Source organism: Tupaia chinensis, unplaced genomic scaffold (genome assembly GCF_000334495.1).
Source record: "Tupaia chinensis unplaced genomic scaffold, TupChi_1.0 Scaffold150128_1, whole genome shotgun sequence".
NCBI classification, from domain to species: Eukaryota; Metazoa; Chordata; class Mammalia; order Scandentia; family Tupaiidae; genus Tupaia; species Tupaia belangeri.
In genome coordinates, this window is record NW_006209967.1 from 82,843 (window position 1) to 89,727 (window position 6,885).

General features: G+C 39.2%; 1 pseudogene; it reads right to left on the reverse strand.

Moving 5' to 3' along the window:
• Positions 1–989: 989 nt before the first annotated feature.
• Positions 990–2,364, reverse strand: LOC102502426 (serine/arginine-rich splicing factor 6 pseudogene; annotated as a pseudogene).
• Positions 2,365–6,885: the final 4,521 nt, after the last annotated feature.

A 6,885-nucleotide genomic window follows, 5' to 3' on the forward strand; every position in this document is an offset into this window, starting at 1 on the left:
TGCTAGTAATCTAGTGGAATAAGTTTATGATAGTAAATAAAAAAATCATAACCAAACAGACTTTATTAGGCAAAGGTCCCAAATTTTGCACTAAGATGTAATTTATTTTGTTATCCAAACTGAATAATTTATTGCTGATCTGAGGCTTGCCTTGTTTTACAATTAAGAAGAATTTACACTGTTTCCAGAAACAGCAGGGATCGACAGTTAAAGGAATTTAATATTGACCTGCCAATAAAGCAAACATCTTGGTAGCAAACTTTTATTTAAATCTTACATAACTCAAGCTTTATAAAAAGCCAACATAATTGAAAATTGGGTTCTCCTTCTAAAGCCTTAAGTATTCAAAGCTTGAAAAGGTCAATTAAAAAATAAGCAAACAAGTAAACAACAAAAATACCCCTGCAGCACATCCTGCTAAAATACTTTTTAAAAGGGACCAGCAGTTAGCATAATGGCTATGTCGCTGAACTCGCATAGAGCCGACCACGGTTCAAGTCCTGCATTCAGTGGCTTAAACTCACGCCGGGCACATGTGCGTGCGTGCCAAGATCCTGAGAGGAGAATGGAGGAGAAGGGATTGTGGTGTGGTCATCCTTTCTGGGGGGTGATTTCTCACTTTCTATCTCTCTGTCTCTCTCTGTCTTTCTGGCGAGTGCACGCGCCATATAGCAAAAACCTCTCAAAAAAAAAAAACTTAAAAAAAGAAAACTTAACTAGCTTAATCTTTACAAAAGTCAATCAGCTCAAAAGCTATAAAATCAAAATCATTTTAATTCTACAAAGGGGAGAGAGTTTTTGACTTCATGGCAACATTTTCTTAAAACTTCATCTTTTTTCATCAAATTTAGCCACAAATCAAATATCTAGGTGCCCCTGTTTTCAAGAGATCCCTCTTGTTTAAGAGACCATGTATAAACATGGAGGAATTACTGCCTAAGCAAGTAGGAAAGCACTCTGTAATACTACGTAAATAACAGAATTCTGGGCTAATCTGTGGAATTCGAGCTGGACCTTGATCTTGACTTTGAGCGAGATCTAGAATGGGACCTTGAAGTAGCTCTTTTTGGTGGAGGGGACACAGAACGAGCCTTTGAGGGTAGAACAGGTAGGGGTGAATTTGAACAAGATTGGATACTTGACCTGCATTTTGACTTTATATCACCTTTTCCATTTTCATTGGGGGAATTGAGATCAAAACCTGCTTTGAGATTTCTCACACTCATCCTTAGATCTGCTTTCAGAATGTGAACAGGAGCGCCAATGGGACTTGGCCTTGGATTTGCTTTTTGATCCAAATTTACTTCATTTTGGTCAAGAACGTGAGCGACCTTTGCTCCACGACCTGAATAGGGAGCAACTTTTTGAGATACTTCGAGATCTACTGCTGCTGCTCCTGTGACTCCTACTTCATGACCTTCTTCGAGACTGTGACTTGGAAATGCTTCCAAAATAAGATCATCTATGACTTCCTCGTGGCTTATCTTCAACAAGCGTAATATTCCTTCTATTTATTTCTTTCTGTACCATCCAGTTTATCCAAAGCACACTTCATGTCAGAGTAGGAGTGAAACTCAGTTACACCCTCATTTGTGCGTTCTTAATGAGCATCCACTTAGGTCACTTCACCTGCTTGTTGTATAAAATCCTTTAAATCTTGCCAAGTGGGGGGACCAGCAGTTAGTAATGGCTATGTCGCTGGACTCCCATGTAGTCCACCGTGGTTCGCATCCTGGACCCGGTGGCTTAAAACTAATGCCAGGCACGTGTGCGTGCGTGCCCAAGATCCCGAGAGGAGAATGGAGGAGAAGGGATTGCAGCAGTGGCCATCCCCTCTGGGGGTGATTTCTCGCTTTCTGTCTCTATGTCTCTGTCTGGCTAGCGCACGCGCCCTATAGCAAAAACCTCTCCAAAAAAAAAAAAAAAAAAATTTTCTCCAATAAGCCTGCATTGTGTATGGTCCATATTTGTCCCTGCCAGAAATTCTCCGACTGCCGTAGCCACCCCTACCACTGCGGCTTCCGTAGCTGTAGCGGTCGCAATCGCAGCGTGGGCTGCGGGCCTGCCCCAGGATCATGTGCTCGCCACAGAGCTCCTTTTGTTCAGCTGGTAAACAGAGTCGTGGACATCACAGGAGTCCTAAAACTCCACGAAGCAATACCCATTTTTGAGGTCTACTTTGAGGAGATAGTCATAGCCACTAAAAAAGTGCCGGATGTCCTTCTCCCGGACGTTGGCTCTCAGGTGTCCTATGTAGACGTGGTCGGCAGGGGCCTGAGAGCTGGCTGTCTTAACAGTAGACTGCAAGGCAATAACTGCGGCGCAGGTGTGAGTGCAAGTATGGTGAGAGACCAAACAGAACATGTGCCTCACTCCACAGCAGCGTCCCAGCCCAACCACACAATACTAAGGTGTAAATTTTGTGAATGCAGAAAATACTTGATTTCTTAATACTTGATTTCTTGGTGTCAGCATATGACATACTAAATTTATTATTTTGTTATTTTACTGATGAAATCCATAACTGCGTAGCTGGTCCATTACTTATGTACGAGAATTTAAATTAACATTCTGAAATTGTGTGAGTGTCTTTTGGTTTAGTGTATACAACTAGAACAACCATCCTTAGGTATTTTTTCCATAAAGCATCCTAGCATCCACTTCATCTATCTTCTCTCTGAATTTTGTTACAAAGATCATCTAGGTATCTTGTTTAGTAAGCACATTTTGTAAGCCATTCCTCTCAAATATGTGATGTGGGATACTGAAACTGCCAGGAGCCTTTTCACTAACAGCAGTTGATATCTAATTGGGAAATATGAATGTACTCGTAGAAGTCTTCTGAAACTGCAGTGACCATCTTCTCTGATAAAATATATTTTTTTAAAATTTAACCTCTGTGAGGTGAGCACCATTAACTACAAGATATGTACATCTCAGCACACACTTCACCCACTGTATGGGCCTATTAGTCAATTCTTTAAAAGGCCATTCTAGCAGCGCCAAGTATGAAAAGGGACATAAAATGTTCAATGAATGGCGTATCTATTGGCACACTGTAAGATCCTACTTTACCATGGTCAACTTGCCATTGTTAGTGTCACAGTTAACCCAAAAATATGGCAGGGCTTGGACTCAGGAACTATTATGTAGCTAGAATCTGCCATCCTCCCTGACAGGAATGGAAGTTCCATAGTGAAACAAGTTTCACCACATGTAAGACACCAATGGTAGTCAAAAATGGAGGCAGAGAAAGCATGCAGTCCATTTGTCAGTCATAGATCGTGCCAATTCTTTAGAGCTATACGTTTCAGGTATTACAAATACAGATGCACAACAACCAAGATCCTATTTGGTTTATTCTAACCTAGTCATTTGGTTAACATGAAGCAACAAAAAACACTGGGAAGGACTGAAGGCCTATGGGGGAAGAATTAGTCCAAATATGGCCCAGCTATAATATTTAATATTTATAGGATTCAGAGCAAAACTTCAATTGGAGGCCTAAATGTCATTTACTTAATTATTTAAAATGTTTAAATTAACTAATAAATTATTAAATAACATATTATGCAAATATTCCATAACAAAAATATCTTTAAAATCACCAGAAAAAGCTATTCCAAAACAAAAATATCTTTAAAATCACCAGAAAAAGTTGAGTTTGAATTCAGAATTTCTGGATGCTCCACCTTCTTCACAATCATTATGGATAGAACTACCACTACCACTATAGGCCCATGGCCCCAGACAAGTCTGTACCTTTCTCTTACCATCCTGAGTTCTATCCCCTACCGTAAGAAGACTAATCTATATATGTGTGGATACTCCAGCCTATTCTTCACCTGTTCTCCATGAATAGCCACCCTGTAGGAAGCTAGGGATATATATACCAACAGTGCAGATAATCCTCAAAAGGAGAGACCCAAATGTCAAGGAACATTCAAGGTTCTGGAAGCAGGTTTGGGGCTTTTATTTTCTTTCTTTTTTTTTGGAGAGGCTTTCGCTATAGGGCATGTGCACTCACCAGAACGACAGAGAGAGACAGAGAGACAGAAAGCGAGAAATCACCCCCCCAGGGGGGATGGTCATGCCGCAATCCCTTCTCCTCCATTTTCCTCTTGGGATCTTGGGCACGCACGCACGCACACGCACCCGGCATGAGTTTTTAGTCACCAGGTCCAGGACACAAACCGAGATTGACTACGTGGGAGTCCAGCGACATAGCCATTATGCTAACTGCTGGTTCCCAGGCTTGGGTTTTTTTGAGCAAAGAATTCAAGGATGGGACCAGAAGATAGCATAGTGATAATGTTCCTGGACTCCCAATGGCCAAGGGTTTGAGTGCCAGACCTGTGGCTTGAAACTCACACTGGGCATGTATGCGTGTGTGCCAAAGATCCTGGGAGGAGAGTGGAAGAGAAAGGATTGCAGCATGGCCATCCTCCTTTCGGGAGTCATTTCTCACTTTCCCACTCACTGTATCTGTCTCTCTCTGGGGAGCCACGCACCCTAAGGCAAAAACCTCTTAAAAAAAAAAAGAATTCAAGTTTTCTTTTGTTTTTTAAGAATTTTTTTTAACATTATTTACTTTTAACTTGACAAGAGAGGGACAGTGTGTGTGAGAGAAAGCGCGGGGGGGGGGGGGGGGGGGCAAGACAGGAAGTCACCAGATCTGAGACTTGAACTGCGGTCAGCCATGTGGGAGTCCAGGGCCCTTAATCACCATGCCCTACTACCCTACTAGTCCCAGGGATTCTAGGTATCTTAGGGATGAATTGGGGTGTGCATTGATGTAGGAACATCAAATGTTCATGGAAATTTTGAGTTAAAGTATAACTTTATTTTGGTGCAAAAAAATTGAAATCCATGCATTTTTTTTCATAATACATATTTCCCTGAACATTTTGAAGACCCTCCTCCCACCCTTGACATTCCTCTGAACTTACAGAATAGGCTCCTGGCCCTGTGGAGAAGGGCACAACAGAGAGTTAGAAGGGATTGCTAAAGTATGGAGTTCAGAACAAAGGCACATCTTCACAGAGTCTAAGAGAAATACTATATTTAACAATGAATACAGTATAACATCAACCAATCAGAAACAAATTTAGGGTCTTCAGATCACACTATATGTGTAGTTGCCTACTTGGCCTGCTTTTTCTATTTAAATAATGGTAACAAAGGGCCCTGTGTCATTTGTTTCACCATGTAATTCTAGCCATAAGGAATATTCCATCATAATATATGAAGGGATTTCAAAAAGTTCATGAAAAATGCACATTATAAAAAACCTAAACATGGATTTGAAAAACAATTTGCATGAAAATAATCTTGCAATTTAATTCTATTAAGTTTTTCATTTCCCAATGTAAACATTGGTGTTAGAAAAAAGTGGTGTTGCAGATGCATTATCTTTATTTCAGTTTAATAAATATTAATGTAACATCCACAAAGGGAAAAACAGAGTGATACTTAATTTAGGAAAGGATAAATAAACCTTTTATGGTTACAATTATTAATTATTTCACAATCCATGGGATACTTTAAGGGGTGGGGAAGTAGACACAAAAATATAAAAAACATCAATATAAGTTCAAATATGAGATATGCTACCATAGAATAAGAAAGAAGCTATTAATACTAGAGAGCACTTATGCAACCTTATGTAAATACATAAAAAGGATCCTCTTACATCAAAGCCTTGACCTTTAACTGTCTCTCACACTTTACTTGTTATAATTAAGATTTCATTTTCCTTAAATGGCTTGCAGATAATAGGCCCATTTTCTTCCTTTCCTCTTTTAATCTTTTGTTATTTTTGTTAGGAAATATTAGATACTTACACAAAGTTATAGAGGATACTATATAATTTACCCACTATACTACTGAAACAAAATAATACAAATATAACTGAAGCCCCCTGTCTCCTTGTAATAGGCTGAATTTCATTCTTAAAAAAAAATGTCAAAGTCCCAATATATGATACCTGTAAAAGTAAGCTTATTTGGAAACTAAGTCTTTGTACATACATGTAATTTAGTTAAGGAACTCAAGATGAAATAATTTTGGATTAGGGTGAACCCTAAATCCAATTACTGATGTCTTTGTAAGAGAAAAAGGAGGGAAAGACACAGGTAAGAGATTCATAAGAAAATGAAGACAGAGATGAGTTATGCTTAAAAAAGAATGCCGGTAGCCAAGATTATTCTCTGGATCTATGGAGGGAGTGCAGCTGTGTTAGATTTCAGGAGCTCCAAGACATTAAATGTATAAGATTCTGTTGTCTTAACTCACCTACTTTGTAGCTACTATCCTAAATAAGATGTTTATCATTCCCATACATGCTTACATGCTTTCTTCATGCTACATATACATGTATTTTACTACTTACCTATGAACCTATTGCCTATACATGATTGTCTGCATGTTCTAAACTTTGTATACATGGCATTATAAAATGTCAATCCTTCTGGGTCTATATTTCTTCCTTACCCATTTTTACCACTGCTACCATTTAATCTTTGCTTTTCCAGGAAGTCTTTCTCTGTGTCTGAACCCCTGAGAGTACTAATCTCATCTCATGCCCAGTCTTAATTGTCCTGTACAATTTATCTGAAATAGTCTTGAGTCAGTGATCATACAGGTAAAGCTCAGTCTTCCTCCCATTGATCTAAACCAGTGGTTCTCAAACTGTAGTGTGCTTTGGAATCATCTGAAGGAATTGTAAAACCTTTTTTTAAGAATTATTTTATTTCATTTTATTTATTATTATTATTATTTTTAAATTTGACCAGAGAGAGGCAGAGAGACAGAAAGTGAGAGAGCTAGCTGCCAGGTCCAGGACTCGAACTGTGGCTGGGCATGGCTGAGCCCAGAGGCTTAACC